Consider the following 15,574-nt stretch of genomic DNA (forward strand, 5'->3'; position numbering starts at 1 on the left):
CTAAGGTCTTATACCTTAGGATGAGAGTCACAGGCATTTGAACCAAGACCATGCTTGTGTACCTGCTAAAGAAGCAAGAAATTCTCCAGGAAATTTAAGATGGGTGGTGATGTTTTCTTCTTCTTTCCCACATTCCTTTTCAATGCATTCCCTTTCCTTTTGTTCCTTATTTCTATTCACTCTTTTCCCCCAGCATCCATCTCTTTTTTATGATTGACTCTTATTTTTCTATCATTTTCTCCTTAAAATTAAAATCCACAACTCTCCAAAAGAAATTCCTTGTGATACGTTATTTATTGCTGTTCACTCTTCTTTGATGGTGTAGTGATTGAACACAGTACCTTGCACTTGCTAGTAAGTGCTTTACTATTAAACTGCACTCCCATCCTCATTCTTTCCTCCTCCTCCTTTTCCTCTTCCTTTTCTGCCTCTTTTCCCTCTTCTCCCTTTTCTCCCTGTTCCTCCCACTCTTGCTCTTCTCTACACTAGACCTTCCCAGTGAGCTGCATCCCTGTCTTTTTAAAATATTTTTGAAACAGAGTCTCACCCAGTTGCCCTTGGCTGGACTCCAGCTTGCAGTCTTCCTTCCTCAACCTCCCAAGAGAGCTGGGATTACAGACCTGCACCTCCATGTCCAGCTATCATTCTTTCCTATGTATTCATCTTATATTTTAATCTATTGTTTATCCCTGTTTCGCCCATTGTAGCTTCCCTTTTAAAATTTTGCCTATTAGCTCAATATTTCCCTTCTTTCCCCTTGATTTTTGTAGATTGGAAACTTTTGGGGAAGCCTCTCTGGGCCAGCTGCTGGATATTCAAGCTAGTGATACCTATTGTGATGGATAAATTAAAACTTGATCTTGTCACCTAAAGATGAACTCTTTACTTTTTCTTTGATACACAAAAAGATAATGGACTTGAGGTCACTGTCAATTAAGCATTCATACCTTTGCAGGAACATGAAGAAAAGGGCAGAGAGCTTAGTATGTATGGGGTGATGTATGGCATATGCTTGGGGACAGCCTCATTAAGGCATAGCCAAAAGGAGCAAGGTATATAAAATGGTGCGAATGGGTACAGCTAAGTGGGAGGATGTTAGGCATAGAAAGTAGCTTTCCTGGGGCTGGGGATTTAGCTCAGCAGCATAAGCGCCTGCCTTGCAAGCAGGCAGTTGTGAGTTCAACCCCTGGTACCGATCAAAACGAAAAAGACAAAAAAAAAAACAAAACAGAAAGTAGCTTTCCTGACAAGGATCACCCCACAAGTGCTAAGGTCTTACTTCTTTAAGTGATGGAAGCTGGATAAATGAACATTTTTAAATCATAAAGTCTTAGTCCCCTGTATCTATGACAGTTTACCAAATGAGATATAAGATCTCACTTAAAACCTTTATGCTTTTCTCAATTATTTTTCTTTTAATGTCTCAGCACAGAAAGATGGAATTAAAAAACGTTAGCTCTATGATTGTTCCTTCAGGGAATTCAAGTGAAAAAAGAAAGGTCAAGAAATCAGGGCCAGCTGACATAAAATGTTTGGCTTGGAACCAGACCTGCCACTAACTACTTTCACCTCAGTTGAACCCCAGGATGATGCTGAAACAAAGCAGAGTATATTGGAGGCTACAAAAGCCAAGGAGATCACAGAAGCCTTAGAAATCACAGAGGGTACAGAGATTACAGATCAATGTACCGTGAGAGATGTTAGAGAAGTGATCCCTAAGCTGGAAAGTCAAAAACACATTAAAAGCTTTTGGAAAAGGGCAGGAAAACAGTCAGTGGTGGCCAATTAGGGCCAGGAAGAGAAACCAGAAGCCAATCTGCCCTTCCTGTGAGGCAGGCAGTGAGTAGCCTAGGAGACAAGAACACCCCCCGCCCCCAATAACCAACCAGCTGATTCAGAGGACCACAGACTGATAGCAACTGAGGTACAAAAACAACTTAATGCTTATATCGTTTTATTGTCTGAGCATTTATTTGGAGTATAACAATATGCAATATAGCAACTATAGGAGATTTCTGTCTTGTTTTTGAAATCCAATATTGTCCTGTTTTGTTTTCTTCAATGTTCTGTTTTGATTTCGTTTTATTGTTCTTTTTTATTTTATTAAGTCCAATGGTATGGGCAGCAATTTTGAAGATAACAAGAGGCATTATGGTAAATGATAGAGTATTTTTGGCACTCAATCTGAAGTGGTGCAGAGAAAATGAGAGCAATAAGATGGAGACAAAGGAGGAGGCCTTTAATGAGAGTATGGGAAAGTTTCATGGGGTGCAGTGGCTCTCAACAAGAACAAAGAAGTAGGACTATTACAGTTTTGCCTGGGGGGAGGAGTTTGGAGGTGGGCAAAATGACATATCAACTGCTGATTTAAAGGAGCATCTGCCTGTGTAAAACAGGAAACATTTATTGGAGGCTGGGGGTCGAGGGTTGGGTGGTTGTGGAGTCTTGAGATTGGTGAGGGCTCAGGGAATCCAGGCTCAAAAAAGGAGTGGGAGATTTATCTCTGGAATAAGAAGTAGAACATAGAAGTTACTCTTGGAGAGATAAGTTGTTTCTCTGGGTCTGGTACCAAACTGAGCAGACGTCCTGTTACAGAGAGCTAAGCCCCAGGCTAGCAGAACTTATCAGTAACCATTGTTGATTTCCTATTATCCTATTTTGAAATCTTGTATCACTTTCAGTAGTTTTTTTTATTGTCTTTATTCTGTTTTATTTTGTTTGGTTTTAATCGCTTTTTTAAAAAAAGGGTAGAAAAGCGGGGGCAAAGAATAGCAGCTAAGAAGTGGGAAGAGAAAAGGGTTTCAAAGAGTATTTCAGAGGTGACTACAGAAGAGCCCAAAGGAAAAAAAAATAAAGAACTCAGACAGGTTTCTGAACCAGAAAAAGATGCAAAGAAGAAACATGCAAAGAGCAGTTTAGCTAGGAGCCCTGGACATGTATCTAGACCAGACATTAGGTCTTGGCAGGATGATATCTGTCAACTTGTCACCTCAAGGATAGTGAGCACCTCTCTAGGAATACTAAGGGATCTGGGTAAAGAACTGGTAGATCTGGCTCAGGTTGTGCTTGCTGATTGACAGCCCAGCCAGGAACTCTTCAAACAGATCTGTCCCCTTTTACAGGACTCAAGCCCATTTCATCAAAATTACACGATGAAGAAGTGGGAGAGCCACCTGTCGAAACAGAAAATGGGGGCTGTCAATGAAGAAGAGACAGTAGTATTGAGAGAACAACAGGCTAAAAAAGTAATAACAAAATGTAATATTGGAGTTGGGGCTAGAGCTCAGTGGCACAAGCATCTACCTAGCAAGCATAAGGTCCTGAATTCAATCCCTGTACCAAAAGAAACAAACAAACAAACAAAAGGAAACATAAAATTTTCTTCACAAGTCAAGAAAAAATTGCTTTCTTTGAAGATAACCCAGCCTTAGAGAAAAGAAAAAAAATTTTTTTTGGTACCAGAGATCAAATTCATAACCTTGTGCTCACCAGGCTGGCGCTTATGCTGCTGAGCTAAATCCCCAGCCTTAGAGAAAAGAAAATTTAAGAAGGCAGTGAGGAAACTGGATAAGCAAGAAGGGAAAATAGTTGAAGAAGAAACAAAACAAACAAAACCTCAAAAAATGTCAATGTATGAAAAGGAGAAAAGGACCAAGGATAAAAAGAAATGTATCCATCCAAAAGAAAGAATGCCCCAGAAAAAAAGAAATACTTGCTCCCCAGCAAAGGAAATCAACTATGAAAGCAGAAAACAGTCTAAGAAGAAAAGAAAGTAATTTGAAAAAAGAGGAAATCACTTGGAAAAAGAAAGAAAGTAATCTAGAAAGAGGGGAAGCCAAGCCTGGGAAAGAGAAAGTGGAACTGGGAAATGATTGTATAGAATGGTAAGGAAGGCTACCAGGCAGGGAAGAGGGATTGTTATTCCCAGAGAGTAAATAAACTAGGTGAGGAGGAGGAGGCAGCGATCCTGGGCATAGAAGAACAAGTTGGAGAAAGGAAGAAACACAACTGGGGAAAAGAGGAATCTATAGAGGAGGAGGAAAAAGAGGAGAAAGGTGAGGAAGAACTGGGTACATTGTTCCCAGATTATCTGTCCTCAGAAGATGAAGGATTGTCTGAGGAAGACAGAAAACAAGCATCAGACAGGGAAGGTCTGGCAGAGCAAGACAGGGAGTTGGGCCAAGAAATGAAGAGAGGGTTACAAAGAAGAAAAAAAAGGCCCATAAAAAGAAACATTCAAGAAAAGAAAAACAAGTTGGCAAACAGAATGAGCTGAAGAAAAAAGATCAGAAAGAAGAGAAGGAGAAAAAACATTTAGCCCAGAAAAGAAAGAAACTGGACCTCTATATAGAGGAGGATGAAAAGTTTGGGGAAATGAAAAAAGTTGTCACAAGAAGACAAACAGGCCTGGAAAAAGATAAGAAAATCTTGGAAAGAGGACAGAAGGACTTAGAAAGAGAAAATTGAGGACAAGAGACAACAGTCCTGGGCAAAAGAGAAAGGAGACCTAGAAAAGGAGGAAAGGGCTAAAGAAATGAAGAAATGGTCACACAAAGAACAGACCCAGGAAGAAAACCAAGGGACTGGGAAGGAAAGAGTCAGACTTCGGAGGAAAAGGATCGGGCCTGGGAAGAGGAGACTGGTTCAAAAAATAGAAGTTGTTCTATGAGAACAGAGAAGTTGAGAAAATAAAAGAACAGCCTAGAGAAAAAATGATACTGATTCCACCAGAGGACAAAATGATAAAAAAGATAAACTAAGAAAAAGGAGAAAAGGGCTGGGAAAGCAGAGGAAACTGCTGAGATCAAAAAAAATAAAAGTGAACCCCAAAAAAAGAGTCAGAAAGGGAAACAGGTTGAACAACAAGAGCAACAATCAAACAACTGGACTGGGAAAATTTTCCTGACAAGAAGTACAGGCTGGTGAAACAGAGAACTTCCAAGAAAAAGAGAAAGAGGCCAAGGACAAGGGAAAAGGACATTAGAAAACAAACTGACTGAAAAGTTAGTAAATCAGTCAATAAAGAGAGGCATAACGCTAAGAAAGTAAAAGCAAAAGCCAAAGAAGGCATTAGGACAATTAAGAGAAAGAAAAAACCCCAAGAAGAGAGAGAAATTATAAAAAAAGAGAATAAATTTTCCCAGGGAGAGAGGACTTTGGCCCATGACGTTAGGATCTAAGAGACTTACGTTGCTGAAGGTAAGACAATAAGCAACAAGAAAAGAATACAGACAGCAAGGAAACTTGACAGAGAAAAGGAATTAATTCAGAGGAGGAAAAGGTTAGTTCTAGGAGGAAAAAATCGAAATAGTCAACTTTTGAAAATCTTAACTGGGATAATTGAGGAAACACGTTCAGTCACTTTGGGGCAGAGTAACTAAGGAAGGGAGGAGATTTAGGTCAGCAGCATAAGCGCCTGCTTGGCAAACATGGGGTCGAGTTCAATCCCCAGTACAAAAAAAGAATAACTAAGGAAGGGAAATCATCCATTATGGGAAGAAGTGAAATTAAAGGTCACAGGCCACATGAGGAAGTAAGGAGGGAAGAGAAAGAACAGGCTCAGAAAAAGAGAAAACTAAAAGATGTTGGACTGGACACTAAAGAGAAAACACAGACTAATGAAGAGGACTTGGAGGAACCAAAGGTTATTAGAATGCTGGACATGGTGGTGAACACCTGTAATCCCAGCACTGGAGAATCTGATGAGGCAGGAGGACTGTTGCAAGTTTGAGACCAGCCTGAGCTACAAAATGAACTCAAGACCAGACTGAATAGCATAGTGTCTCACCAAAAGAAGAAAAAGAGGAGGACGAGGAGGCTGTTAGAGGAGGTCCAGGACAAGGTTTTATTTGATAAAATCCAAGTAAAGACTATATTAAAGAAAGCCCAGAAGCAAACTCTGTTACAAAACAAAAGCAACTAGTAGAGTTTCTGGAGAAAACTGAGGAGAATGAATCAAAAAAGACCCAACGGAAGTGGTTATTAGAGGCTACCAGACATAAACTTACCTGATACTGTTGCACTCTAGGAAAAAAGTAGCTTCCTTATATGTGTATTATAGCAAACCTGTAACACGGCTTACTGAATGTGTCTTTTTTCCTTTTTCCCTTTGGGTGACCTAATTGATATGTCAATCAATGCTCTTCTCTGTAAAGAATTGTAAAACCTTACCTAATTGATATGTTAACCATTGTTGCCTTCTACAAACAACAAAAGTGATGCTAAAACAAGCTAACAAGGGTTGTTAATCACTGTTAGGCGCTTCTATTCTCCGCTAAAGAGCTAAAGAAAACCAGGATGACCCTCTAATTTACACTTGTTTGAAGTAACTTGCTTGTATGCAGGGAGATTTGCTTATTAGCATAACCCTTTACCTGACCTTGATCCCCCTGCCGAGAAAAAAAGAAAAACATAACCGCCGTTCTGTAAAGCGCCGTACTGCCTCCCCTCTCCCCTTACCTATCTATCTAGGCTAGGCCATAAAGATTTTGGGTTTCTGGTGACCTCTTCCTGACCTGGTGGTGGTCTGTCATAAAATGAGCCTGCTCTATTTTAAGAAGTGCTTAGCTTCAAAGAAATTACAGGAAAATGCTGTGGCTTAACCCTAATGCACCAAAAGGGTTAAGTTCCAATCCTTGTGAAAACTTAAGTTTCAGCTTCTTGTAACTTTCAACCCTTTCCCACCTGTTAGTGTTAACGAGTTGTCCTGAGATAATTAACTTTCTACTTTCTTCTCCAAATGTTATTGCAGATGTGCTATTCTAAGATAATGTTTATCTGCAGGATGGGAGTAACTTGAGAGGCACTTAAGGCTCCCGAGGTTGTCAGAACTAAGTGGACAACTATACAGTTTCCAGATTCGGGTCAACAAGTTTGATGGCTCTGTGGGTTTCTTTGTTTCTCCCCCACCCCCTTTTCATCCAGCCTCTTTTTAAAGCCCTCCCTTCAGTCTCTGGCACGCAGTCTCCAAATTGGCTCCCAGAGACTCATCACCAGGCCTGGCCTAAATAAAGCCTTTGTGTAGGGAGCCGAGGGACAGCCCATTGCTGCCTCCCTGCCTCTCTCTCTCCTATGGGCACTGCGTCTGCCTACATTAATCATAATCCTCTCCTGCTTACAACCTCTTCCTGTCCCACCTCCCGCCCTTGGCCTATAAAAGATGTAATCACTTCTGGAATAAACTGGGGGCTTGATCGGATTCTCTTGACTTGCTTCCATCTCTCTTTGTCTCCCCTATATCTTTATTTAATCCCCATTCCGCCTCCAGGTACACCCCACGGATTGATCCACAGGCAAATTGATCCACAGGCCAGATCACCTTTGCTCCCCAAATTTCAGTCTCTTGCTTCCTTGGATTTTATACTGGGGTCCGAGTTATTACAATACCTGGACTGAGGAAAAAACAGAGGAAAGTCTAAGGAGAAAGAGGAAGAGATACTGCTCAAGAAAAACAGGTATCTTAGGAAAAGAAAAAGTAAGTCCAAGTGAAGAAAAACTGGAGAACTTTGCTAAAAAGCTTAGAGAATGCGTTTGGCTAAAAAAAAAAAAGATTGAGGAAAGAGATGCAGAGTAAGAAGAAAGAGGGCTCAGTAACCTACTTTGACTTCCTATTAACTTGATTTGAAACTCTGTATTGCTCTCACCATCTTGTTTTGACTGATTTTCCTCTATTCTGTTATGCTTGATAGTACCAAGTTTGAAAGTATAGGCAACAACTATGAAGACAATAAGATGCATTGTGACGCCCATTCTGGTTGACTATTATCTTCTTTTGAAGTCCTCTAATGTCTCCAATGTTTTGGTTTTATTGGTCTTATTCTTTACTGTTTTGTTCAATTTATTATAACTGATGATATAGGCAATTCTTTTTAAGATAACAAAAGGCATTATGGTAACCATTGTTGATCACCTTGTATTTTGTTTTTACATTATGTATTATGTCCATCCTTTAGATTTGACTGACTCTGTCCTGGTATGTCACATTGGTTTTACTTTCTTCAAAAAAAAAAAAAGTAATAAGAACTATGGGAGCAATAAAACCCAAAATGTGTAATTGTCATTGTACAAAAGAAAGGAAAAGAAAGTTCTCTAAAAGATATAGCTGCATATATATTTAAGTGTATAAGATACATAACCATATTACTGAGTTTTGTTGGATCATTGAACAAAACTGTTTGCAGTCTCACTGTTTGAGTCCCCTCTATATGCTTTAATTTTGTAACTTCAACAATTATTTCTAAGATGACAATATGTAATTAACTAGTGACTTCCTACTATTTATTTTTTCTGAAATTCTGTATAACTTGTACCCTTTTTCTGTTTTTTCTCCTTAAATAAAATTTTAAAAAAAAGAAGAAGAAAGAGGGCTCAAACGAAGAGAAAAACCTTATTGGAGAGTGGGAGTGTCTGAGGGAGGGGAAGGAGAGAGGAAGTGGGGGCAGGAAAACGAGACAGAAGTGCATGGATTCAGGAAGTGATGCATTCATCAAAGGAGACTGTTAAAATCAGAGCTTTCAAAAGAAGTGGACTTTTACTGGGTGTTACCCAGAGTTCGTGCAGCTGGGGATGGTCCTTCAGTTTGTCCCAACATATCTGAATATGCTAACTTATTTAAATACTGCCCCCAAAGCGTGCAGCCGGGGCGGACCGCCTCCTTCCCACCTCCAGACAGACTACTGAGATAGAAAGGGAGGTTATTGCTCAGGAAAGGGAGGGTATGGCTAGAAAAGAAAAAGGGTTTTTAAGAAAAGGCAGTCACTTGATGGAGAGATAGACTACTCCAGACTTAAAAAGAAGCTCTGGATCGTTAAGCTGGAAGCTGCCGCGCTTAACTGTCCAAGACACCGGAAGCCGCGTCAGCGCTGCTCAACCCGCACCAAATCCGTGCGCGGCTCCCTCTGGGGAACGTAGTTCAGCCGACACCGCGCTGGAGCGGTTGGCGCCTGAGATTGTCTCATTCTCGAATCGCACTTGGGAGTCCCCCAGAGCTCCTTCATAAAGTCTGCCCAGCGATTCCGAGCTGAGTTTATTATCATTATGTGCGGTACTGGGGGTTGAAACCAGCCCCTTTGCACTGAACCACATACCCAGCCTTTTTCTAAAAATAAAAGTTTATTTTTTATTTATTTTGAGGTGTCTTGCTTAGTTGCTAAGTCGCCCCGGCTAGGCTCGAATTTGCGATCTTGCTGCCTCAGCCTCCCAGAGCGCAGGGATTACAAGGCATTCAGTTTATGGCGTCCCTCAACACCGCTGTCCTCGCGCAGGGGCAAACACAGTTGTAATGTTTCACCTGAGCCCTCAGATTGGGTCAGTGTACACTCGGGCCGCGACAGACAGTCCTCGAAGGTCTGGTGGAGGAAAGTTCCCGGGAAGAGCAGACTTGAGCCACTGGCCCCTCTGGGAAATGTAGTCCACAGGCCCAAGGCGGAGGACGCGCAGACACCCGTTGGTTCTGCTGGGTTCCGAGCCAAAGCTGGCAGAGACCTCTGGGAGTGCAGCGCACTCGAGCAGTGCGCAGGCGCAGGCTCGCGGCTGTCCTCTTTGTCTGCTGGTGAGTTAGGGTTCCCCTCCTGGGGACCTGGCTTTCTGCGTCTACAACCTGACCGGGGCGTCTCTCGGGGCCTGCGAAGGGGCTGAGGAGGCCCAAGGGCTTGGAATCGCCTCCTGGGACTCGCAGAGCACAGAGGTTGTGTATGTGGGGGCAGGGGACGGGAGGAAGCGGGTGGGTTTCCGAGTGGATGGCCCGGGTGTGTTTGGGATGGCAGTTAGTGAGAAACTGGATCCAAGTTTGTGAGAAACTGGTTCCAAGTTCGTGAGGCGGTGATTTGTGCCGTGGTAAACTCGGATCCTCAGTTTTCTCATTTCTAAAAACAATAAAGATGTATTTTCCTGGAAAATACAAACGGTGTAAGGCTAAGGAATTGAAAGGATAAGTAATTTGAAAATGGATTTATATATAGGAAGCAGACCTATTTTGGAATTAATAAAAGGAAATAATCCAGACCCATCCCCGCCCCTCTTCCACCCTTTAAAAGGGAAAAATGTTTCCGAAAAACTTGTTATTGGATGCCTAAACTTAATACTTTGGAGGAACTTTAGTTGGGCTGCTTTAAGACACTCAGAATTAAGGCATTGCTTTAAGGGGTAGTTTCACTAGTGCACACAGCAGTTTTAGGTGCAGAAACATCAAGAAACCTATTTAAGACTCCTTAATTTGTCAAGATAGGAGAGTCCGAGTCCTAATTTGGTACCGGGAATTGAACTCGGGACCTTGCGCTTATCAGGCAGGCGCTTAGGCCACTGAGGCTAAATCCTCGGCCCTGAGTCCTAATTTGACCATTGTTTTCCATACCCAGAGTCCTTTCATAATGTAGTGAAACAGTGTTCTAACCATAGACATTCTTTATCTTCTGAATATTTTGTCACATTTACTGTTAACATATTTTTCAGTAAGATAAAAAATTAAAGTGCCAAGATATAGAAATTCTAATGGAAATAAAAGTGTTGATGCAAAAATGGTAAAACTTACGAAGGAGGTAGACTTGTGCTTGGCCTTGTGGTACCATCCTAGGTTTCTGGCCTTGGTTATCTTTTTAGCCTGAAGTCCTCCATTAGCAACAACATTCCACTGTTTTGGTTTCATTTGACACAGATACCTAACAAATGTTAATTTTTATTGAAGGCATGTTCCAAACTCCTAATCTATACTCCTGATGTCTAACGGATGGACAGCTCCAACTGGAGGTTACACAAAAACTTCAAATTCATCATACTGAAAATGTTATACTTTTTTTTTACAATCTCCTTCCATTTCCCCATTCTGTGGTCCCTTTTCCAGCAATTCTTAGCATTGTCTATCCAAGTTCTAAGGCTCCTACATGTAAGTGAAAAGCCTTTGAGTTAAGTTTGACCATTTCATCTGTCATACTATGTTATAAACTGAAAACCAAGGTTTCTTTATGTTATGGAATATGTTTGCTGAATCAGAAAATGTACATATAATTATGGGACACTTGTTACATTTAATTTTTCCTAGAATAACCTAACCTAGGTAAGATATTCCTTGATTTTTCAAGAGCTCTGAGTATCATCAATAATTTTGCATATATTTTGTCTGTATTGCTGAATGTTGGTGATTTCACATTTATAAGAAAAATGTGGGGGAAAAAACAATACTCAAATATTTGACTTCAATTTAAAGCAAGGCCACAAATGTTACCTGCTCACAGAAATCTGTTGCAATGGTGATTCTGGAGAACTCTTGATACCTTAGTCTCATAGTTTCTTGGTGTAACCTAAATTCTGAAAATGAAGTATTGTTTCTTATGTCTGATATATGTGGTGCTTTTAAATGCTATAACAGCTCCATTTGCTTACATGTGTGCATTCACACAAGGCTCATCTTGCATATTTCACAGGCCAGTTTCGTGGGCATCTCTAGAAGCTGCACTTTCCATACTCCTTAAAATCTTTGAGGTCTAAGGACGTGGCCTAATTTTGGGATGCTGCTCAGACTCTCAACCATCACATCTAAGTCCTGTGTTATTCTTCTGTTCACAAGTTTAAAGTCACCAATTCAAACACGAAAAGCAATGGATGACTGAGAAAAAAATACAAAGTTTTTTCCAGGTAAGTGTGGACCTGGCAGGTATGAGTAGGATAAAAACTCATTACTGTTAGTCTGAGAATGAGGAGTAACTAAAAAAATTTTTTTTGAGATTTTTTTTTTTATTAGCCCATGTCTTTTGAAGTAGCAGTTGCTGGGAATTCTTTAGATACCTAAATGACATCTCCAGATACATTTTTAAAATTTTAATTTTAAAAAGAATAAAACAAAGCAGAATAAAGCCAATCAAAACAAAACAGTGAAAGTGGTACAGATAATAGGAAATCTATAATAGCTACCATAAAATCTCTTGTTATTTTCACAGTAGTTGTCCATACCATCAGACATAGTAAAATCAAATAAAACAAAATAAAACCAATCAAAACAGAACATTAAATAAAATAAAACAATAAATTGAAACAAAACTAAACAGAACAATACTGGATTTCAAAAACAAGACAGAAGAAAATCTCTCATATTTGCTGTATTACATACTGTTCTCATAGGTGCTCAGACTACTGGCCTTAGGCCTGCAAAGTTAATCAAACAATACAAGCATTTAATTGTTTTTCTACCTCATTTGCTATCAACTCAGCCTGTTTTCTGAATCAACCAGTTGCTTGGTGGGGCTCGGGGCAGCCCTTGATTCTCAGCCCCTGTATCAGTTGGCTCACAGGAGAGGCCATCTGGCTTCTGTTTTCCTGGGAAGATTTTCTCAGATTCTAGAAAATCGTTTGCCCCTCTAAACCTCCATTTGGATGCTGGCCTCTCTCATTTGCAGCCTTAGTTTTTGTAGGTTTTTTCTCATTTTATTTTTCCAACGTTCGCCATTTTTTTTGCCTCTAGCTGATTCCCTTACGTAAACATTCATGACCTATAATCTTTGAAAAACTAGTATGTAGATTTTTTTTCCTTGCATGACTTTTCCTTCTTTTCATTGTTAATATACTTTAGCATTGAATTTTATTCCATTAATCTTACTTCCAATTGTTTTCTTATTAATGGCTCTCACAGTTTATTACCTCCTAGTTAAAAATATTTTCTTTGTTAGTATATGTTTGCAGTACATAATTCCTTTTTTTTGTTGTTGTTGTTGTTGTCTTTTGAGACAGGGTCTCACTTCAGGCTGGCCTTGAACTTAACTTTGTTGCAATAATTCTCCTGCCTCAGCCATGTGAGTGCCGGGATCATAGGCACATACCACCATGCCCAGCATTTGGTTTTTTTTTTTGTACCTGGAATCAGACTCAGGACCTGTGTCTGCCAGGCAGGCACCGTGCCCCTGAGTCATAACCCTGGCCTGATATATAATGTTTCCATTTCTTGTGTATGTGAAGTTGGTACTGGTACACATTTTAATTCTTGTTTTCAATCTCTCCGCATCCCTCACTCCATTTCTTGACCCCTTTCCCATTTGAGATATATGTATCTCCATACTTCCTTTTATTTTGCTCTTCATTTATAATTTGGGTTTTTCATATGAGCTTGTTTGGAGGTTCTAGCAGGGGAGCACAGCTACTCGTATATGTTTGACTGAGGAATGGTCTTCTATCAGGAGTGGTCATCCTCTTTGACCAACCATACAGTTTAGGAGGGATATATATGGATTGTTGAGGGAGGAAGGGGACATCTGCTGGACTAGCCGAATCAATCCTGGTGATCAGTGTGGTGAGATGTCATAGCCAGATCACCCTCACATCCTTTCATATATGAAACCATCAAAATTTAAGTTTAAATGTATCTGAGTTTACTTAACATATGGTCTCAATGTACCTCTATTTTCCTACAAATAATTCAAATTTATCTTTCTTTATGCTAGAGTAGTACTTGATTCTGTACATATACCACATTTTCTTTGTCCATTCATCTGTTGATGTATATATAGGCTGCTTTGAAAATTTTAACTGTTTTGAATTGTACTGCTATAGACATGGGCATGCATGTATGTATCACTGTAATACCATGTCTTTAAAATTTTTGAGAACATACCTAGAAAGGGAATAGCTGAGTCCAATAGAATTTCTAGTTTTAGTCTTTTGAGGAATCTCCATACTGATTTCCATACAAATTTATGATCTCACCAATAATGTAGAAGGGATCCTTTTCCAAGCAACCTCACCAGTACATATCACTGGCCATCAAAGAAAAGCAAGTCAGGGGCCAGGGGTATAGCTCAGTGGCATAGTGCCTACCTGGCAAGCATGAGGTCATGAGTTTGATTCTCAGTACCAAAAAAAAAAAAAAAAAAAAAAAAAAAAGAAAAGCAAATTAAAACAACACTGAGATTCCATCTTACCCAGACTTGTACAGCTGGGATTCTGTTCAGAAAGTCCTTGCTTATGCCCATGACTTCAAGAGTTTTACCTACTTTGTCTTTCAGCAGGCTGAGTGTTTCTGTTTTAACAGTTAGTCCTTTTATCCATTTTTATTTTATGGTGTATGTTGAGAGATGTGGGTCTACATTCAATCTTACGCACATAGAAAACCAGTTTTTGTTTTAAAGAGAGTATGTTTCCTTTGGTGAATGTTTTTGGTTCCTTTGCAAAAGATCAAATAGTCAAATTTGGGGTTGTTTCTGCATCCTCTGTACTTCCTATTTCTAATAGTATTACACAGACCTCAAAATTACTACTAACTTTGTACTAGTTCATTTTTATTACTTTTAAGAATAATTATTCTTGGAGGCTGGGGATTTAGCTCAGTGGCATAAGGGCCTGCCTGGCAAGCGTGAATTTGATCCCCAGTTCAAAAAAATTATATATATATATATATATATATATATATACACACACACACACACACTCACACACACACACACATATATTCCCAAAGTTAGTACATGTACTTGATAGAAAATTAAGATAGTGTGTGTAATTTTTTGCCTTCAGTTTTTATTTTTATTTCTGGTCTCCAAAGTAGTCATTATTAACAGTAACATAAGTGCTTTTAAATATTTTCATGAGAATACAAGGCTTTCAAGTACAGTAGTATGATTGATTATGACAATATTACTGTACCTGCTTTACTGAGAATTGTTATAAAGAAATAAAAGCAAGTATCAAGACTAGATTAAATAATCTGGGCCAGTTATAATAGGGTTTAGATCTTGGTGATACATATGAGGATATGAACCAGATTCTGGGTTTATTCCGAAGATAAAGCCAGTAAGATATGAAGATGTAATGGGTATTTGATCTGAGAGGAAGAGAAGTGTTGCTTGAGCAAGTGGGAAAATGAGGTTGCTATTTAGAGAAGAGGCCAGGGATACAGCTCAGTGGCACAGCACCGCCTGTCAAGCACGAGGCTGTGAGTTCAATCTCCGGTACCAAAAGAGAGAGAGAGAGAGAAGTATTTGAGGGAGTTGGTTTGGGAGACAGACCAAGAGTTTAGTTTGGGCCGGGGTCAACTAGATCCCTATTAGACATCCAAATAAAGATGTTGAGTAGCTAGTTGAATGTGTCAGTCAGAGCCAGACTGGTGATTAACATTTGTTAGGCGTCACAGTAAATAATATGTAAAGCAGTGGGACAGGACTAATGAATGTGCTAATCATGTGAAGCTAAATGACTATAATAAACCTTAAAATGTGCCATTTTAAGGAATGTAGGAATTGATTACCTAACATATAGGGTGAATAGTCCACATTTGCATGATGTATTCATTAGCTTTCCTGTTGCTAGGACAAAATACTTAGCACCTGCAACTTGAGATTTATTTTGCTTTACTGTTTCAAGGGGTTCAGGCCATCAGCTTCTTCACTGCAGAAATGGCATGGCAGAGACACCTGACAGGAAAGCTGGTCAACCCATGACAGCCATGAAGAATAGAGAGAGCAGGAGCCAGAGAGAGATAAACCCTTCAAAGGGACCTGCCCTCCCAACTGGGCCCTATTTTGTAACAACACATTCACAAATTAACTCATCAATGGACTAACCTAGTGATGTGTAATTATAGTGCCCCATAATCCAA

At 39.8% G+C, this 15,574-nt stretch overlaps 1 protein-coding gene across 6 annotated transcripts in view; it reads left to right on the forward strand.

Moving 5' to 3' along the window:
- The window catches only part of LOC100728877 (zinc finger protein 82 homolog), a 97,831-nt gene that overhangs the window by 14,115 nt on the left and 68,142 nt on the right, over nt 1–15,574 (forward strand). For 4 of the 6 annotated variants that reach the window (XM_063252159.1, XM_063252158.1, XM_063252156.1 and 1 more), the window contains one exon: nt 11,418–11,628. The gene's annotated coding sequence lies outside the window, so the exon portion shown is untranslated. Of the gene's footprint in view, nt 1–9,418; nt 9,691–11,417; nt 11,629–15,574 lie in introns of those variants that run through there. The other 2 variants (XM_063252155.1, XM_063252154.1) reach the window with 2 other exon arrangements.

The sequence above is a fragment of the Cavia porcellus genome, unplaced genomic scaffold, assembly GCF_034190915.1.
Source record: "Cavia porcellus strain 051 isolate PalLab524CR breed Dunkin Hartley unplaced genomic scaffold, mCavPor4.1 scaffold_7, whole genome shotgun sequence".
Lineage (NCBI taxonomy): Eukaryota > Metazoa > Chordata > Mammalia > Rodentia > Caviidae > Cavia > Cavia porcellus.